Here is a 20,984-nt window from a genome sequence, read left to right as displayed (position 1 = left end):
CCCCAGAAAAGGCACATCTGGAAGATGCGCCTATTCTGGCACTTGGCCACTCTCTTCCCACTCCCTGTAGCGGTGGGCTATGGGGTAATGAAGGGTTAATGCCACCTTGCTATTGGAAGGTGACATTAAGCCAGATTAATAATGGAGAGGCGTCAATTATGACACCTATCCATTATTAATCCATTTGTCTGAAAGGGTTAAAAAACACACACACACATGATTAAAAAGTATTTTAATGAAATAAACACAGCGGTTGTTGTAATAATTTATTGCTCTCTCAATCCATCAGCAACACCCTCGCTTGGAAAAATAATAAACGCACAAGATACATACCTTCTGATGTCCGATCACGTCCCACGCGGTAATCCATCTGAAGGGGTTAACTAATATTACAGGCACGAGCTGCGATAAACCACTCGCTCGTGCCTGTAATCCCCGGGTGCTGAAAGGAAAGCTGGATCTGTACTTACATTCAGTCGCGGTGATGCGCCCCTGCTGGATGTTCTCATGAACTGCAGCCTGGGAACTTTTTCCCACGCTCCAGGTCATATGAGGACATCCACCAGGGGGCGCATCACCGCGACTGTAGGAAATGTAGGTCAATGACCTACATTTCATTCATTCCCCAGGGAATTACAGGCACGAGCACAGCTGCATTATAGCAGAGCTCCTGCTTGTAAATTATTTTAACCCCTTCATATGGATTACCTCGTGGGACGTGACGGTTCAACAGAGGGTATGTATCTTGTGCATTTATTGTTTTGCCAAGCAAGGGTTTCCTAAGGATTGAGCGAGCAATAAAATATTAAAACAACCGCTGTGTTTATTTCATTAAAATACTTTTACATCATGTGTGTGTGTGTTTTTTAACCCTTTCATACAATTGGATTAATAATGGATAGGTGACATAATTGACGCCTCTCCATTATTAATCTGGCTTAATGTCACCTTACAATAGCAAGGTGGCATTAACCCTTCATTACCCCATAGCCCACCGCTACAGGGAGTGGGAAGAGAGTGGCCAAGTGCCAGAATAGGCGCATCTTCCAGATGTGCCTTTTCTAGGGTGGCTGGGGGCAGATGTTTGTAGCCACGGGGGGGCCAATAACCATGGACCCTCTCCTGGCTATTAATATCTGCCCTCAGTTACTGGCTTTACCACTCTGGCGGAGAAAATTGCGCGGGAGCCCACGCCAATTTTTTCCGCCATTTAACCCTTTATTTGAGCAGCTACAGCGGCCAAATTTTGCACATACACACTACTAACATTAGTAGTGTGGAATATGCAAAAAAAAGGGGGATATGAGATGGTTTACTGTATGTAAACCATGTCTCATATCCTGTCGGGTTTGTGAAGGAGAGAGCAAATGCCGGCAATTGAATTAGCGGCTTTAATGCTCTCTAGCGCTGCATTAGATATAAATATACATATATAGGTGTCTCACTGACATATATATATGTATATATACACATTCTATGTGTATATATCTAGTCTATTCTAACCTGTCAGTGTGATTTTATTGTACACCGCGCTGAATTGCCGGCTTTTCAAAGGACACCGGTGCGTAAAAATCGGACAGAACTCGCATGGTGCGAGTGCTGTGCGATTTTTTTCTCGCACCCATTGACTTGCATTGGCGAGTCTCGTCCGAGACTCGCAGCAAATCGCAGCAAGCTGCGATTTTTTTCTCAGTCCGATTTCGGCCGAGAAAAAAATCGCAAATGAAAAGACACCTATTGAATAACATTGGTCCGAGTGCAATCCGATTTTTTATCGGATTGCACTCGTCCGTTTTCCTCGCCAGTGGAAATGTACCCTAACGGAGGAAAACCGCATCACAATGTGCAATAAATCCACCTACAGCCCAAACCTGACAGAAAGTCTCAGGGAACTGCAACAAAATCAGGACTGGAAAATCCTCAACAGAAAATGTGTGTGACCGTGTCCGTAGGCCTCATCCACAGTCTGTGGTCTTGGTAGCGCATGTATCACGTCTATGGTGCTGTTCACATAGTCAGGTTTTTATATTGACCGTTCTAAAAAAAAAGTCGTGGAGACCAGTCTGATACTGATCTGAGTCCGGAATCAGAATCCCCCATAGGCCGGTGTCACACTGGCGAGTTTTACAGACGTATGAGAGGTGCAGAAAATACGGATTGCATACGGTACAATAATTCTCTATCACCCTGCTCCTATCTGCCGTATATTACTGATCCGTATTATACGGTCTTGTACGGCCGTAGAAAATCGCAGCATGCTGCGTTTGTCACCGTATTGCGAAAAAAAATCGTCAATAAAAGTCTATGGGGCGAGAAAAATACGGATAACACATGGACCATGCGTGTGACTTGCGAGAAATACGCAGCGGTGTTCTCTAGAAAAGCCGACAATTCAGTGCGGTGTACAGTAACATCACACTGACAGAATAGGTAGAATAAATGTCTACACATAGTATAGGTATATATATATATATATATATATATATATATATATATATATGTCAGTGAGACACATATATATATATATATATTTCATACAGCGCTAGATAGCATATAAGCCGGTAATTCAATTGCCGGCTTTTCATTTCTCCTTCACAAACCCGCCAGGATATGAGACATGGTTTACATACAGTAAACCATCTCATATGCCTTTTTTTTTGCATATTCCACACTACTAATGTTAGTAGTGTGTATGTGCAAAAATTGGGCCCTCTAGCTATTAAATTAAAGGGTTAAATCGCGAAAAAAAATTGGCGTGGGCTCCCGAGCAATTTTCTCCGCCAGAGTGGTAAAGCCAGTGACTGAGGGCAGATATTAATAGCCTAGAGAGGGACCATGGTTATTGCCCCCCCCCCCCCCCCCCGGCTAAAAACATCTGTCCCCAGCCACCCCAGAAAAGGGACATCTGGAAGATGCGCCTATTCTGGCACTTGGCCACTCTCTTCCCACTCCCGTGTAGCGGTGGGATATGGGGTAATAAAGGGTTAATGTCACCTTGCTATTGTAAGGTGACATTAAGCCAGATTAATAATGGAGAGGCGTCAATTATGACACCTATCCATTATTAATCCAATAGTACGAAATGGTTAATAAAACACACACACATTATTACAAAGTATTTTAATGAAATAAAGACACAGGGTGTTGTAATATTTTATTAGACTCTTAATCCACCTGAAGATCCTCGTTCTGTAAAAAAGGAAAAATAAAAAAACAACAATATCCCATACCTCCCGTCGTTCTGGTCACGTCCCACGATGTAAATCCATCTGAAAGGGTTAAATCATTTTACACCCAGGAGCTCTGCTAATGCAGTCGCTCCTGTCTGTAAAACTTGGTGAATGAATGGAAAGCTGGGGAATGTACTGTAGTTACCTTGAGTCGCGGTGATGCGCCCTCTGCTGGATGAACTCATATGAACTCGAGCGCGGGAGCCCATGCCAATTTTTTCCGCGATTCAATTTTTTCCACGATTTAACCCTTTAATTTAATAGCTAGAGTGCCCAAATTTTGCACATCCACACTACTAACATTAGTAGTGTGGAATATGCAAAAAAAAAAAGGGATAGGAGATAGCAAAAGCCGGCAATTGAATTACCGGCTTTTATGCTATCTAGCGCTGAATTAAATATAAATATGGATATATATATATATATATATATATATATATGTGTGTCTCAATGACATATATATATATATATATACACTCACCGGCCACTTTATTAGGTACACCATGCTAGTAACGGGTTGGACCCCCTTTTGCCTTCAGAACTGCCTCAATTCTTCGTGGCATAGATTCAACAAGGTGCTGGAAGCATTCCTCAGAGATTTTGGTCCATATTGACATGATGGCATCACACAGTTGCCGCAGATTTGTCGGCTGCACATCCCAAAGATGCTCCATACAAGGCAGGATGGATCCATGCTTTCATGTTGTTTACGCCAAATTCTGACCCTACCATCCGAATGTCGCAGCAGAAATCGAGACTCATCAGACCAAGCAACGTTTTTCCAATCTTCTACTGTCCAATTTCGATGAGCTTGTACAAATTGTAGCCTCAGTTTCCTGTTCTTAGCTGAAAGGAGTGGTACCCGGTGTGGTCTTCTGCTGCTGTAGCCCATCTGCCTCAAAGTTCGACGCACTGTGCGTTCAGAGATGCTCTTAGGCCTACCTTGGTTGTAACGGGTGGCGATTTGAGTCACTGTTGCCTTTCTATCAGCTCGAACCAGTCTGCCCATTCTCCTCTGACCTCTGGCATCAACAAGGCATTTCCGCCCACAGAACTGCCGCTCACTGGATTTTTTTTCTTTTTCGGACCATTCTCAGTAAACCCTAGAGATGGTTGTGCGTGAAAATCCCAGTAGATCATCAGTTTCTGAAATACTCAGACCAGCCCTTCTGGCACCAACAACCATGCCACGTTCAAAGGCACTCAAATCACCTTTCTTCCCCATACTGATGCTCGGTTTGAACTGCAGGAGATTGTCTTGACCATGTCTACATGCCTAAATGCACTGAGTTGCCGCCATGTGATTGGCTGATTAGAAATTAAGTGTTAACAAGAAGTTGGACAGGTGTACCTAATAAAGTGGCCAGTGAGTGTATATACATATATATATATATATATATATATATATATATATATATATATATATATATACTGTATATATGTTTGAATGAACATTTGAGCCCATAAATCCATTAGATGTCGGTTTTGCAAGCCTGTGAGAAAATATCGCAGTATGGATGCCATATGGATTACATACGGAGGATGACATGCGCAAAATACGCTGCCACACCCTGCCTACGGATGACATACGGATCACTATTGTGGGAACATTTCTGCGTATTACGGCCGTAAAAAACGGACCGTATTTTCATACGCTGAGTGTGACGCTGGCCATAGAAGACTGCAGGTCAGATCAGTGTTCTGTCCACGATAACAGTGTAATGGAGCAACGTTTTGTTATTTATCTCTCCATATGTGAAACTCACTGATGATAAAAACGGACGCCTGGTGCAAACACGTCTGTCACCCCACAACAGCCAAGTGATTTACGTCCGAGAAAAATCTCAGCCATCTGATTGAGGCCTAAGTCACAGTTCACATTAGCATGAAGGCCTCCACGTGGCCCCTGGTGGGGGTCTGATCCTTCTGACACCACATGTGCTGCTGTTGTTAAAAGTGGCACAAAGATGATGAAACCCACTGGCACTGTGAGCTTATGCCGGCGTCAGAGGCCGTACTACAACACGGGCGGACATGACTGCGTGCATTTTTCTGCGTATGGTACAAGTGCAGGCGCTGCCCACCATTACATACACTAGTCTGTGATACATCAGAGCACAGCAATGCATGCTGCAATGTATTCCATGCCTGCTGGTCCTTGTGGAACATCGTCCATGTGCACTGGCTTATTGGCTATAATGGGTGCGTGCGCTCTACGTGTGTGGCTCCAACAGCACCTGCCCCTATTACACACATGTCTGAAAGAGCAGGAGCCTCAGGCTGATACAAGACACTGAGACTAATCACATAAACCTCTGAGTATTGTTTAATGTGGGGTCCTCCCCTCCAGACCTCAAGACCCCGGAACACGACATGTTTTCAGGCTTTCCTTATACAGGTGATGATAACCAGTGATGAACAAAAGTGCTCGGTACTTGAGTTTGCCGAGAGTGCTCAAGTGACACGTTCGAGTCCCCGCTGCGCATGTTTTGACAGCCGAAAAAAACATGCGAGATTGCCTGCCATACACAGACAATCCCATGTTTTATGGCTGTATAACAGCCGCGAAACATGAGAGGTAGGGACTCAACATGGCGCTCGAGCACCCGCGATACATAGTGCATACCCGAGCACCCTCAGCAAACTAGTGATAACGCCAACACCTGCACAGGTTACCTGGGCAATACTAAGAAAATCTGAAAATACGACCTGTGGGGGCCGTGAGGACTGGAGCTGAGGAACACTGACCTCAGGGGCTGAAGCACTACATACTGTACAGCCTTCAATCTACAGCCTACACCTGCTGCTGCTAATACCAGTGAGAGCAGGCGGCGGCTGATGGGAGTATTCATCACCCACCGCCTGCGCTATGAATTAATAAATAAGAATTCTGCCGTAGGTTCCCCTGTATTTTCTATAACCAGCCAGGCAAAACTGACATCTGGGGGCTGCAACCCTCATTTGTCAGCTTCAGCAAGGATGGTTATCAAAAATAGAGGGGTCCCCATGCTGTTTTTTTAATAATTTAAATAAATAAATAACAACCTGCCAAGCTAAAGCTGACAGCTGAGGGCTTGTATTCTCAGGTTGGTAAGGGGCCATGGATATTGACCCCCCCAGCCTAAAAACAGCAGTCCACAGCCACCCCAGAAAAGGCACATCTATTACATGCGGCAATTCTGGTGCTTTGCCTGGCTTTTACCACTTGCCCTGTAGGGGTGGCAAGTGGGGTTCATATTTGTGGTGTTGATGTCAGCTTTGCATTGTCTGGTGACATCAAGCCCACCGGATAGTAATGGAGAGGCGCCTATAAGACACATCCATTACTAATCCTATAGTTACATGATAAATAAAGAGACAGCCAGAATAAAGTCTTTTATCAGCAGTTAGACTAAACACACTTTTCCATTTTTATTTAAAAATAACAAACACAGTTATACTCACCTAGCGCCCATTGAATCCCTCGTCTCCTGTAATAAAACAAAAATAAAAAAGCAGCAATATACCTCACCTGTTTGACGTTCTGTCCACCACAGTAATCCATGTCTGGGGGATAAATAGTTTTAAACCTGGAGAGTGCCAAGATGCGACCATCCAGACTGAGAACCACTGGTGACTGAGCTGCTACAAGTGCAGCCTCATTGACCAGCAGTGACAGATCACCATGACAATTTGTGCTGCAGCCACTGGTTTGGGCTTGAGGTCACCAGACAAGACAAAGGTGACATGAGCCTCACTTTCCATCGCTACAGATGAGAGCCATCTTCAGCACCCGGTGCCAGGGAACAGCGCTAACTATACTGCTGCTTCTCAGTGTTACAGGAATGTCAGATGCTACAGGCAGTCACATTGCATCTGGCTGCAGAAGGTCTGTGTTTGGCATTGCAGACTCCTTCTTAATCCTTCTGAGTTTTGGACCCAGTGGCAACCTTCCAGGGTGCTATTAGATTTGCCTAGGGGTCTCTTCTCCCCCTTTCCCTAGCGTTTTGGTTTCCTTCCCCTCATGTGGCACTTAGTCTTCCCACTCTGTGCGTGACTCTCAGGCACCGGTGCATATCACACAAATGACATCCCTGTGTGTCATCTGTGTGCACGTGTGTGGGACCTTTTGCGGCCCGTGCTGCTGGTAAAACTTGGACATTTCAGCATGTTTTGCCTATGGACACACGGTCCGTGGAAACACACTGACGTGCACAGACCCATTCAGTTGAATGGGTCTTCGTGTGTAAGTGTCTCTGGTACATGTGACAACTGTCACCACACGTACGGGAGACACTGACATCTGAAAGAGGCCTTAGGCGGGTCCTATTTAGGTGTTTTAGTGGCTGAGAACAGGTGTGGCAGTAATCCGGCCTGTGTGTGGGTAGGGAATTTGAACTCAGCTTCCCAAAGATGTGATAAACCACAGTTAATTTATGTTTTCAAGGGGTGGGGACGCAATCACTTTTTCACACGTGGCCCCGTATGTTTGGATTTATTTTTCCATTAATAAAAAATACCTGAATTTAAATACTACATTCTGTGTTTACTTGTGTTATCTTTATTTGTATCTACATTTGTTTAGTGATCTGAAACATTTAAGTGTGACAAACATGCAAAAGAATAGGAAATCAGTAAGGGTAAACACTGCTTCACACAACTGTAATTCTGTACACCCCCCCAACAAAAAAATATTGATCAGCAATGTATTGAATCAAAACTGGTCATGCCCGCGAAAAAGAACTTCACTTTCATGTGACTCACCAGATTGAAGTTTCCTGAGAATCGAACGCTTTTCATCATTCTTTACATACTTTCTTTTCCGAAATGTTGAGAGCTTTTTCCTCATATAAATTACACTGTTCTCACAGTTCTATCAAGAACGTTACTAGTGGCTGAAGAACTTCAGCAACTTCCAAAATATCAGTCTTCACATTTTGCACTCACATATTAGTTCACTTGGTGTAATCTGAGCAGCACCGTTCCCCAAAACCATGCCATGGACACTGTCTCACGGCTTGATTATTATACCTCTAGCTGCTGCTCGAGATCCTGAATTTTGTGCTTCGTCACTTTTAGAGCATCTATGATGGTGGTAGATATGTAGAAGTCAAGCTTATGCATGTAATGAATCAGTTAGGCTGCGTGTCCACGTTCAGGATGGCCGGCGGTATCGCCGGAGTGGCGAAGCCGCTCGGCGCTAAGCCCCGCCCCCTTCTGGGACGCGATGATGCCGGGTGTGTTAACTGTACACATCCGGGATCATCACACCCCTCCCATAGGGCCCTGTGTTATGCCTTGCGGGGACGCTGCGTCCCCGCAAGGTGGACGGACATGCTGCGATCTGAAAAGACGCACAGCATGTCCGGAGTCGCAGGCCCGCCGCGTGCGGGTTTCCACGCATAGTGGACACGGGATTTCAAAAAATCCCCTCCACTATGCTGGAACATCTGGACGCTGCGTGTTTGACGCTGCAGCTCTGCGCAGCGTCAAACAAGCAGCGTTTACTGACCGTGGACACATACCCTTAGAATCACTATTGTAACCCCAAGTCTGGAATGTTCATTTAACTCTTCGTTCACGCTGAGTGTGTGAGGGGGAAATAGCAAATGCCTTTTGTCTGTGACTGAGCGAAACAGCGCAAGAGATGGGCAAAGTAAACGTACAGTTCTGTTTAATGTTTATGGATGTAAATGTAAAAAAACAGTATTTTATATGGCTGAAACATTTGTAAATATTTGGTTATTTTTTCTGTATATACGCCGCCTGTCTCCTGTGCACTAGGCCATGGCCTAGGTTGGCATTGTGGGAAATCCATCCCTGTGTAAAATGTAAAATTTGGTGGGGGAGAGATAATGCCATCAGCTGGTTTTTCAAGGGTTGGTCTATGCTTGTAAAGGTACCTTCACATTAAGCGACGCTGCAGCGATATCGACAACGATGCCGATCGCTGCAGCGTCGCTGTGTGGTCGCTGGAGAGCTGTCACACAGACAGCTCTCCAGCGACCAACGATGCCGAAGTCCCCTGGTAACCAGGGTAAACATCGGGTTACTAAGCGCAGGGCCGCGCTTAGTAACCCGATGTTTACCCTGGTTACCAGTGTAAATGTAAAAAAAAACAAACAGTACATACTTACATTCCGGTGTTCGTAACGTCCCCCGGTGTCTGCTTCCTGCACTGACTGTTATTGCCGGCAGTAAGGCACAGCACAGCGGTGACGTCACCGCTGTGCTCTGCTTTTACTTTACGGCCGGCACTCACAGTCAGTGCGGGAAGCGGACGGCGGGGGACGTGTGACAGACACCGGAATGTGAGTATGTACTGTTTGTTTTTTTTACTTTTACAATGGTAACCAGGGTAAACATCGGGTTACTAAGCGCGGCCCTGCGCTTAGTAACCCGATATTTACCCTGGTTACCATTGTAAAACATTGCTGGCATCGTTGCTTTTGCTGTCAAACACGACGATACACGCCGATCTGACGACCAAATAAAGTTCTGGACTTTCAGCAACGACCAGCGATATCACAGCAGGATCCAGATCGCTGCTGCGTGTCAAACACAACGATATCGCTAGCCAGGACGCTGCAACATCACGGATCGCTATCGTTATCGTTGCAAAGTCGTGTAGTGTGAAGGTACCTTAAGGGCCAGTGATGGAAATCTTAATGCTTCAGCATACAAGACATTTTGAACAATTGTTTCCTTCCTAATGTTTTGAGGACAGTTTGGAGAAGGCCCTTATCTGTTCCAGCATGACTGTGCAAATCAAGGTCTATAAAGATATGGTTAGGTGAGTTTGGTGTGGAAAAACATGACTGACCTCACAGAGCCCTGACCTCAACCCCATCCAACACCTTTGGCATGAACTAGAACGGACAATGTGATCCAGACCGTCTCATCCAGCATCAATGTTTGTCTTCATAAATGCAGTTCAGGCTGAATTACCAATTACACACCAAAATCCTGTAGAAAGCCTTCAAAGAAGAGTGGAATCTTTAATAGCTGCAAATAGGGGACAAACTATGGATGTCATAAAAGTTCCTGTAGGTGTCATGTGTAGGTGTCCCATTTGGTTCATACAATGCAACTATATATAATAGAGAGTGGATTGGCACATCCAAGAATACATAAGATCTTAAAGCTTTATTCTAGATGCTGGCCCGATTCTAACGCATCGGGTATTCTAGAATATGTATGTAGTTTATTAATGAAGATTTAAGAATAATGCAATGAATACACAGGATTCGGCCAGCCGGCCGGGTGCAACCGATCAGCGAAGCATGGTTCAAATCCCACTCCAATTCGCGGCCGGACTGCGCTTATCGCTGATTTGTCGCGCCTGGCTGGGCGCAACCAATCAGTGAAGCCAGGGCTGGCTCCAGGTTTTTGAGGGCCCCGGGCGAAAGAGTGTCAGTGGGCCCCCCTTTAACACATACCACAATTCATGATGCACAGATACAGCAGAGAAATATAGCACAGCCACGTAGCATATAACACAGCCCACGTAGTATATAACACAGCCCACATAGCATATAGCACAGCCACATAGCATATAACACAGCCACGTAGCATATAACACAGCCACGTAGTATCTTGCACAGCCCACTGTTGTGAATTCTGCTCTTGGGCTCCCTCCGGTGGTTATAAGTGGTAGCGCTGCTGTCTGTCATTCACAGCAGTCATCAGGTTTGTCCACTTCGGACAGGGCTATTTAGTCTTGTTTCACCCTTTAGCCAGTGCCAGTTGTCCATTGTTCCTGGAGGATTCACATCCTTTCCTGGTCTCTCCTGCTTGCTGTTCTTTTCATCAAAGATAAGTTCTGGCCTTGCTTTTTGCAATCCACATGCTGTGGGCTTATTAGTTCTGTTCATTTCTACGTTTTGTTTTGTCCAGCTTGGTCTGTGCAAGGATTTGTTCAGCCATGCTGGTATCTCTGGAGATGCAGATATACCCTCCATATCTTTAGTTGGATGTGGAGATTTTGTACTTTCTGTGGTGGATATTTTCTAGTGTTTTTAATACTGACCGCATAGCACTCTGTTCTATCCTTTCTTTCTAGCTAGTACGGCCTCCTTTGCTAAATCCTGATTTCAGTCTGCGTATGTTATTTCCCTCTCCTCTCACAGTCAATATTTGTGGGGGGCTGTCTATCCTTTGGGGATTTTCTCTGAGGCAAGATAGTTTTCCTTTTCTTATCTCTAGGGGTATTTAGACCTCCGGCTGTGACGAGGTGTCTAGGGAGTGTTAGGTACATCCCACGGCTACTTCTAGTTGCGGTGTTAAGTTCAGGGTCTGCGGTCAGTACAGGTACCACCTTCTCCAGAGTGTTCCTCATGCTGCTCCTAGGCCACCAGTTCATAACAGCCCACGTAGCATATAATACAGTCCACTAGTATATAGCACAGCCACGTAGTATGTAACACATCTATGTAGTATATAGCACAGCCACGTAGCATATAACACAGCCCACGTAGTATATAACACAGCCCACATAGCATATAGCACAACCACGTAGCATATAACACAGCTACATAGTATATAACACAGCCACATAGTATATAGCATAGCCCATGCCGTATATAGCACAGCCCACGTAGTATATAGCACAGCCACGTAGTATATTACACAGGCACAGCCCATGTAGTATATAACACAGCCCATGTAGTATATAGAACAGCCCACGTAGCATATAACACAGCCCACGTAGTATATAGCACAGCCACGTAGTATATAGCACAGCCCATGTAGTATATAGCACAGCCCACGCAGTATATAGCACAGCCCACATAGTATATAGCACAGCCACGTAGTATATAACAGCTACATAGTAAATAGCACAGCCACGTAGTATATAACACAGCCACGTAGTATATAGCACAGCCCACGTAGTATATAACACAGCCCACGTAGTATGTAGCACAGCCATGTAGTATATAGCACAGCCCACGCAGTATATAGCACAGCCCACGTAGTACATAACACAGCCCACGCACTATATAGCACAGCCCACGTAGTATATAGCACATCCACATAGTATATAGCACAGCCCACATAGTATATAGCACAGCCCATGCAGTATATAGCACAGCCCAAGTAGTATATAGCACAGCCACGTAGTATATAACACAGGCACAGCCCATGTAGTATATAACACAACCCACGTAGTATATAGAACAGCCCACGTAGTATATAGCACAGCCCACGCATTATATAACACAGCCACCGTAGTATATAACACAGCCAAGTAGTATATAGCAGTGAGGGCACCATATCCCTGTTAAAAAAAGAATTAAAATAAAACTTAGTTATATACTCACCTTCCGGCGGCCCCCGGATCCAGCCCAGGCCTTTAGCGATACTCCTGCCAGGTCCATTCCCAGTTATGCTTTGTGGCAATAACCCGTGATGATGTAGCGGTCTCGCAAGACCGCTACGTCATCTGGGGTCATTACCGCAAAGCATTATTGGGACCGTAGCATCGCGAGGAGCGGGAAAAGCTGCTGGGGACACCGGAAAGTGAGAATATCACGATTTTTTTTTCATTATTATTATTTTTAACATTATATCTTTTTACTATTGATGCTGTATAGGCAGCATCAATAGTAAAAAGTGTTTAAATCCTGCCCCAATATCGCTGATTGGTTGCGGCCGGCCGGGCGCGACCAATCAGCAACGCGTGATTTCCGTTACAGACAAACAGACAAACAGACGGAGTGGACCTTAGACAATTATATATATAGATAACTTATACAATTAAAATCCATATGCCGATGGTAGAAAAAATGATCTGACGCGTTTCTGGCGCTGGTTGCTCCCTGAGTCATAGATTATCTGATTATCTCTATTATATGTATTTATCAGCACCCACTACAATAAGGAAAGGTTCATTTTTTTGTGCCTGGTCAGCAACATATCTGTTTTAATAATGCAGCTATAGTACATCAGATGACTTTGTTTAATTTCTTCATATAAGCCAGTGATGTAACTAAAGAACCATTGCCTACCCTATACTTCGGCTCTATCGCCACTGCTCCTCACCACCACTCTCCATTTGCTTTTCTGAAGTATCTACTCACGTGACGGTTTCAAGCAGTCACTAAATTCAATGGTCTTGTGCCATCCGTGACATTGTGTAATTACATGGTTAATTCTAGGAGACATATATCCTCACCTGACTGTACCACTTATGGGAAATCCAATAGCTACATCTGACCTATCATTACTGAATCCATACTTTGATTTATGGGCAGTGGTGCTTGGAAAACCAATTACTATTTGTAAAAAAAAAAAGTCATAGAAACAAAATTAATTTTTTTTTTTATTTAATTCCAGCCAAGATGGATATAATTTATTAAATGCATAACCACAAATCGGCAGACTCTTAGTGAATGCTTTGAAAGAGTCAAGAAAATGGATTCCCACAGTTCAGGGTTCACACTGGAAAACCAAAATTGCTATTGACTGCAGTGACAATGCTGTTCTCATTCAGTATCACGATGGCTCTAGCATTGGCTACCGCTGGTCCCAGTATGGACTTGGATTCCCATCCACCATATGCCAGGCATGGCATTTTCATGCATGACCAAAACGTAATGATCTTTTTTCTGAAAAAGGAGTCTTCTAACTTTTTTTGTTTACATTTTCCTTCTATTCTGCAGAGTGGCTTTTGGAGTGACAACAATCGCCTATGAAACAACCCAAAAATAACAGCACCACTCAAATGCCGCTGTCTGTAATTGACGGCTACATTTCAGTGGTTAGATAGTAGCAATTGGAGCTAGCTCTGGTCGCTGCTGTTAGAGGCACGTGGCGGTTGTGCAGGATGCCCTAGAGTGCGAGCCATAAAAAAATAGCCGGTTTCACATCTGTGGTTTCTAAAGGATAATACTGTCAATATTACAGTATTTTTGCCAATGGCAACCATGCAGAACTCCACTTCATCCCACCAGAGCAGTGTAATAAATGAATGAGGCCCATATATCCTCCAAGCCGAGTGGTACTCTCTGTAGAGGGCAGTTGTGATTTGTGTGGTGTGAGCCGCATGTCATATTCGACCCAACAAAGTATTATGGTAATGGAGGCCTATATACAGGTTCAATTACAGAAACACAGGATTGTTCTGTTGGACAATTTGCAGAATTCAGACCCTGATTCATTATTGCAGTTTGCGCCTTTTCTCTACACGTTTTGCATCACTGTACAAAGTTGTCTTTCCTTTTTAAGTCTCTTTTGATTTTTCCTCGTAAACTTTACTTAAACAGATATTTTAGACAGATTTACGATATGCAACTTTTACCAAACGTGACATTTTTTTGTGTGCATCTCACTCCATTCTCTGCCAGGAGTAAGGATTCTGGAGGAGTTTCCAATTGTCCAACATTTTTGTGTTGTGACTTTTAAAGGATTTGTAACTTTTGGTGATAAAGAGTTGCAAAAACTGGTCCAAGACAAAACTAAACAGCACTTTTAATTCATGGACCACTTGCACCATTTAGAAGCAAAAAACATCAGCGAATCCAACAAGCTAAAAAAAGATAGAGATCGCAAATATACTAATAAATAATAATAAATAGATCACAGAGGTGTTATAATATAGGATTCATGGCTGAGGCAAAAAAAAAATAGACAACAACTGTCAGAACGGTGTCATGTCCGTCCACATGGGAGACCTGGAGTTAGACGGTGACATCAGGTAATGAATCGCAGGACTTCTATAGAGATGGTGTGATTGGTGTCCCATATTAAATGGATTTAGTTTCTTCTGGTGCTGAAGAGGTTAACAACCCATTCTATGCTGGTCAGAAACATGCAGCTCCATTTCAGCTGCTTCTTATATGGTCATTACCTCTTCTTATATAAACTGGTCAAACCTTCTTGTCCCTGCCAGTGAAAGACTGTTCTTCCTGTGCTGTGTGGTAAAGCTGATTGGTTGAAATAGCGTTGTTATAGAGGTATTCTGTGGTTTGCTGTAGTGCGTGTTTATCTCCTGGTCCCTTTACCATTTAGCTTATTCCTCCCTGTCCCTATTCTCCTCCCTATTGTTGTCCAGTGCGTTGTATGATAGAGGTTTTCTTTATCCACGTTTTGTCTTTGTGTCTTGTTTACATTACATTTCCGTCCCATGCCTCATGAAGTGGGGGGAAGGGACAGATCAGGGTTTAACAGGAGCATAGAGGGTTGGAGACTCGGGCCTCTCTACCTTCAAGAGTACCTCCTGCACAGGGTTAGTTAGGGTCCCAGTTCCAGGGACAGTTTGAGGCCCCCCTTCCTTACCCAAGACCGTCACAGCGTGACAACATGTTTGAATATTTACTTCAAAAGAGAGCAGAAAATATCGCCTAGTAGTATGGCATGCTTCAAAAACAGCACACATCCAATATAGAGAAATAGAAGCATTTAGCCATAAATATATAAAAAGGATTTCCTTTATTTAAATTTATCCTTCAAACAACATATACATTTTTCATTGCTAATAAGTTAAAAATGGGGTAAAGCTACACAGAAAGACTACCGCCAAATATCACAGAGGTAACAAGCAAATGACATAGATGCCGAAAATTATGTTCCTTCAGGGTAAGTGTAAATGTTATTTACTAAGTATTGCACCTATTCCATAGTGTGTCCTATGATATAAATTGCACCCATGCACTAGATGCCTAGACTCGACCTTTATGATATCAAAGTGATGAATATCAGGGTTAAAGTGCCCTAAAGAAGTCTGATTCATAAGAGCATGGGAATATAAAGTATAAAAAAGTCAATTACCTGTGAGAAGTGGCGGTGACTCAACCCGGACGCGCGTTTCGCCTGTGGCTTCGTCTGCGGGGAAAGTGTGTAATGGCTTGGAGCGTGAGATTGCTTTAAGTAGTGCCAGGTTTATTATGGGCGGCAGCAGTTGCATGGCGGCGCTTCCGCCGGTTACACCGCGTGACGCCGCCATAGATCAGCGTCATGTGATCGCGGGCCGCTTCCCCTCCTGACGCGTCAAGAAGGGGGCGTGCCCGGGACCAGCTGAGACGCGTCTCCACGGAAACGCCAGAGCAGAGAGCCGGCGCAAGCGCACACTGCATACCGGGAGATGTTGTTCCCTCATTAATGGCCCGAAAGGTTGGAAAAAAGGAACTATATTGTGCCCTATGATGCGTTTCCCTATTGGCTAGAGACATTATGTCAATCCTTGTAGTGCATGAGTGCAATTGTGCAAAAAATGATGAAAGATAACATAAATTAAACCATACAGGTTTATAACTATTGCATACATCCCCGACATAATATTGAAAAAATACATGAACAATAAAGTGCATATAGTTAATAATTGTTCCAAACAGAGAATAAATATACAATATATGCTTCATAAAAATACAAAAATCTATAAATATGAATCCCCAACATGATATTAAGAAAGTGCATGAGCAATAAAGTGCATGTATTTAGTGAAAAGATAATTATTCCAAACAGAGAATAAATATCCAGTATATATTTCATAAAAATAAAAATGCCCAACATAATATTAGAAAAGTGCATATACAAAAAAGTGCATATAATTCATTAAGGAAGTCATTATTCCGGAAAGAGAATAATAAATATCCAATATATATTGCATAAAAATACAAAAATTTATATATATATGTATATGAAACATTATAAAAATACCTATTAATTTATATATGGTGATTTAGAATTTCATTGACTCAGCCATACACAGGTTACACAAATTAGTTACAGCAAAGTTTATTGTATAATTCGGCCTCACAAAGTGGTTTCCAGTATGCAGATTAGTAGAATATACTTGCAGGGGATTGAATAAAGCCACCACCCAATTGACGCCTTATTAATTCATCCTGCAATAGGATAAGGCTGCTCCATACTAAAAGAATAAAAACGTGTTATTAAAACCAGACAGAACACAAATTAAAAGCATATAGACGAATATTGCCATAGATCTACAAAAAAGGGGCAAAACTGAGGACTTCATTAAGCCCGTATGGTTGGACCGAGCCTACTTTATAAATCCATTGGACCTCTAGCTGCGCCAATTTTTTCCTCCAATCCCCTCCCCGACTGTCAATGTGTACCCTGTCGATGCCAACCGCAGATAGTATCGTGGCATCGCAACCATGGAATTCCTTAAAATGCCTAGGTATAGGCTTCAACAAAGATACGTCTTCAACAGCAGATGCATTCGAGATATCTCGAAAGTGTTCCCTAATCCTGGTCTTAAGGGGTCTAGATGTAAGACCCACATATAATTTAGGGCATGTGCATGAGGCAAGGTAGACCACTCCTATGGTATTGCATGTGATGTGCTGCGTAATTGTAAATGTTTTTTTACCATCACTTGATGGGAATTCGGTTGCACGTGACATGTTGGGGCAGGAAATGCATTGGCCACAGGGATAAAATCCCCATTTGGGGCCTTTAGATGAAAAGGATTTAGCTGGATGGGGACCTTTATAATAGCTGCGGACCAATTGGTCCTTCAAATTTGGTGAACGTCTAAAGGTAATGGCTGGCTGACGTGGAAGATATTTTACCAGGGTACGGTCTGCCGTAAGGATGGGCCAAAAATTTTTTATTTTTATGAAATATATACTGGATATTTATTCTCTGTTTGGAATAATTATCTTTTCACTAAATACATGCACTTTATTGCTCATGCACTTTCTTAATATCATGTTGGGGATTCATATTTATAGATTTTTGTATTTTTATGAAGCATATATTGTATATTTATTCTCTGTTTGGAACAATTATTAACTATATGCACTTTATTGTTCATGTATTTTTTCAATATTATGTCGGGGATGTATGCAATAGTTATAAACCTGTATGGTTTAATTTATGTTATCTTTCATCATTTTTTGCACAATTGCACTCATGCACTACAAGGATTGACATAATGTCTCTAGCCAATAGGGAAACGCATCATAGGGCACAATATAGTTCCTTTTTTCCAACCTTTCGGGCCATTAATGAGGGAACAACATCTCCCGGTATGCAGTGTGCGCTTGCGCCGGCTCTCTGCTCTGGCGTTTCCGTGGAGACGCGTCTCAGCTGGTCCCGGGCACGCCCCCTTCTTGACGCGTCAGGAGGGGAAGCGGCCCGCGATCACATGACGCTGATCTATGGCGGCGTCACGCGGTGTAACCGGCGGAAGCGCCGCCATGCAACTGCTGCCGCCCATAATAAACCTGGCACTACTTAAAGCAATCTCACGCTCCAAGCCATTACACACTTTCCCCGCAGACGAAGCCACAGGCGAAACGCGCGTCCGGGTTGAGTCACCGCCACTTCTCACAGGTAATTGACTTTTTTATACTTTATATTCCCATGCTCTTATGAGTCAGACTTCTTTAGGGCACTTTAACCCTAATATTCATCACTTTGATATCATAAAGGTCGAGTCTAGGCATCTAGTGCATGGGTGCAATTTATATCATAGGACACACTATGGAATAGGTGCAATACTTAGTAAATAACATTTACACTTACCCTGAAGGAACATAATTTTCGGCATCTATGTCATTTGCTTGTTACCTCTGTGATATTTGGCGGTAGTCTTTCTGTGTAGCTTTACCCCATTTTTAACTTATTAGCAATGAAAAATGTATATGTTGTTTGAAGGATAAATTTAAATAAAGGAAATCCTTTTTATATATTTATGGCTAAATGCTTCTATTTCTCTATATTGGATGTGTGATGTTTGAATATTTGTTGTTGCTGTAGACATCCAGGAGAGGATTATGAAAAGCTAAAAGTTCAAAAATTATCCAAGCAGGCGCATGTCAGCAGAACTAGGGAGACTGGCACACTGACAGTTCACACAGTAGACACTTTTTGTTCCTGGTGTTCTATTATGGGTTACATGAGCTTTGGGTCCAGTATTATTTGATGAAGTATGAAGAAAACATTGCACATGGACATCTTCCAGAAATTCTGTGCATAGGTAGCATTCACACCTGAGCATTGATTCCTTCAGTAGTAATCAGGGTTCTTGTTTTTGTGGCCAACCCTATATAAGAATATCACATGTTTTGGACCCACAAAAATAGCTAATTATTGCTCACAAAGTTGTCACTCCAACATTAGGACTGTCATTGACAGAGCTCAAGTAGATGAAACAACAGCATGTTAATGAAAGTTAATGACAGGCGTCAGTTGACAGAACAGTTTAACAAAAAGGTTCCTTTTATTATGCATCCAACAGTATCGTTGTTAAACGTTTTCGGTCCATACGCGGACCTTCATCAGAACTGGTACAGTTGCTGAAGTTCTTTCTCACCATGTGGTAGTCCTGTAGTATATTGATACTTCTACATGGACTCAGGCGCCTTTCTCCAGCGACGCAGATCGCCATCTACCCAAGCGCTGGCTCCTTCCTCTCATGGCATCCAGGAACCTTTTTTTTTTTTTTTCACTTTATCACTCCGTGAGTGCCAAGTTTTTTCAAGTACATATGCTACTGGCTGAACACCCTACTTGAGCACCACATCGCTTTAGTAAGAGTGCTGTGAATGTTATATATAGTTGACAAAACAGCATCTTCTATATCTGTGCTTGAATGCTGGCATTATTGTAAGCTGTATGTATTCACATGCCAACTTCTAGTAATAACTTTGACGGTGCCAGTGACTATTCATAGCCACAATGATTCAGTTCCCATTCACTAGATTCTTAGCAGGCATCAATAGCTTCACAAAATGATATCCTGAATAATTGATTAGATGCCCAAGTAGGAAAGATTTACATTTGATTCTGACAGCCAAGGTTTCCAGCAGGAATGTAAGACATATTATAACTAGTGTTGAGCATTCCGATACTGCAAGTATCGGGTATCGGCCGATACTTGCTGTATCGGAATTTCCGATACCGAGATCCGATACTTTTGTGGTATCGGGTATCGGGTATCGCAACAACATTAATGTAATAATGTGTAAAAAAGAGAATTAAAATAAAAAATATCGCTATACTCACCTGTCCGACGCAGCCGGGACCTCAGCGAGGGAACTGGCAGCGTTGTTTGTTTAAATTTTGCGCTTTTACTTGGTTACGTGAAGTCCCGGCTTGTGATTGGTCAGGGCGGCCATGTTGCCGGGACGCGGACCAATCACAGCAAGCCGTGACGAAATTACGTCACGGCTTGCTGTGATTGGTCCGCGTCCCGGCAACATGGCCGCCATTAACCAATCACAAGCCGTGACGTCACGGGAGGCTGGACATGCGCGTATTTTGAAAAGCGCGCGTGTCCAGCCTCCAGTGACGTCCCGGCAACATGGCCGCCATTAACCAATCACAAGCCGGGACGTCACGGGAGGCTGGACATGCGCGTATTTTGAAAAGCGCGCGTGTCCAGCCTCCAGTGACGTCCCGGCAACATGGCCGCCATTAACCAATCACAAGCCAGGACGTCACGGGAGGCTGGACATGCGCGTATTTTGAAAAGCGCGCGTGTCCAGCCTCCAGTGACGTCCCGGCAACATGGCCGCCATTAACCAATCACAAGCCGGGACGTCACTGGAGGCTGGACACGCGCGCTTTTTAAAATACGCGCGTGTCCAGCCTCCCGTGATGTCACGGCTTGTGATTGGTTAATGGCGGCCATGTTGCCGGGACGCGGACCAATCACAGCAAGCCGTGACGTAATTTCGTCACGGCTTGCTGTGATTGGTCCGCGTCCCGGCAACATGGCGCCGTGACCAATCATAAGCCGGGACGTCACTGGAGGCTGGACACGCGCGCTTTTCAAAATACGCGCATGTCCAGCCTCCCGTG

This window comes from Ranitomeya variabilis, chromosome 2 (genome assembly GCF_051348905.1).
Source record: "Ranitomeya variabilis isolate aRanVar5 chromosome 2, aRanVar5.hap1, whole genome shotgun sequence".
Classification (NCBI taxonomy): Eukaryota; Metazoa; Chordata; class Amphibia; order Anura; family Dendrobatidae; genus Ranitomeya; species Ranitomeya variabilis.
The sequence above is the reverse complement of the archived record's forward strand: the minus strand, read 5'-3'. Positions refer to the sequence as shown.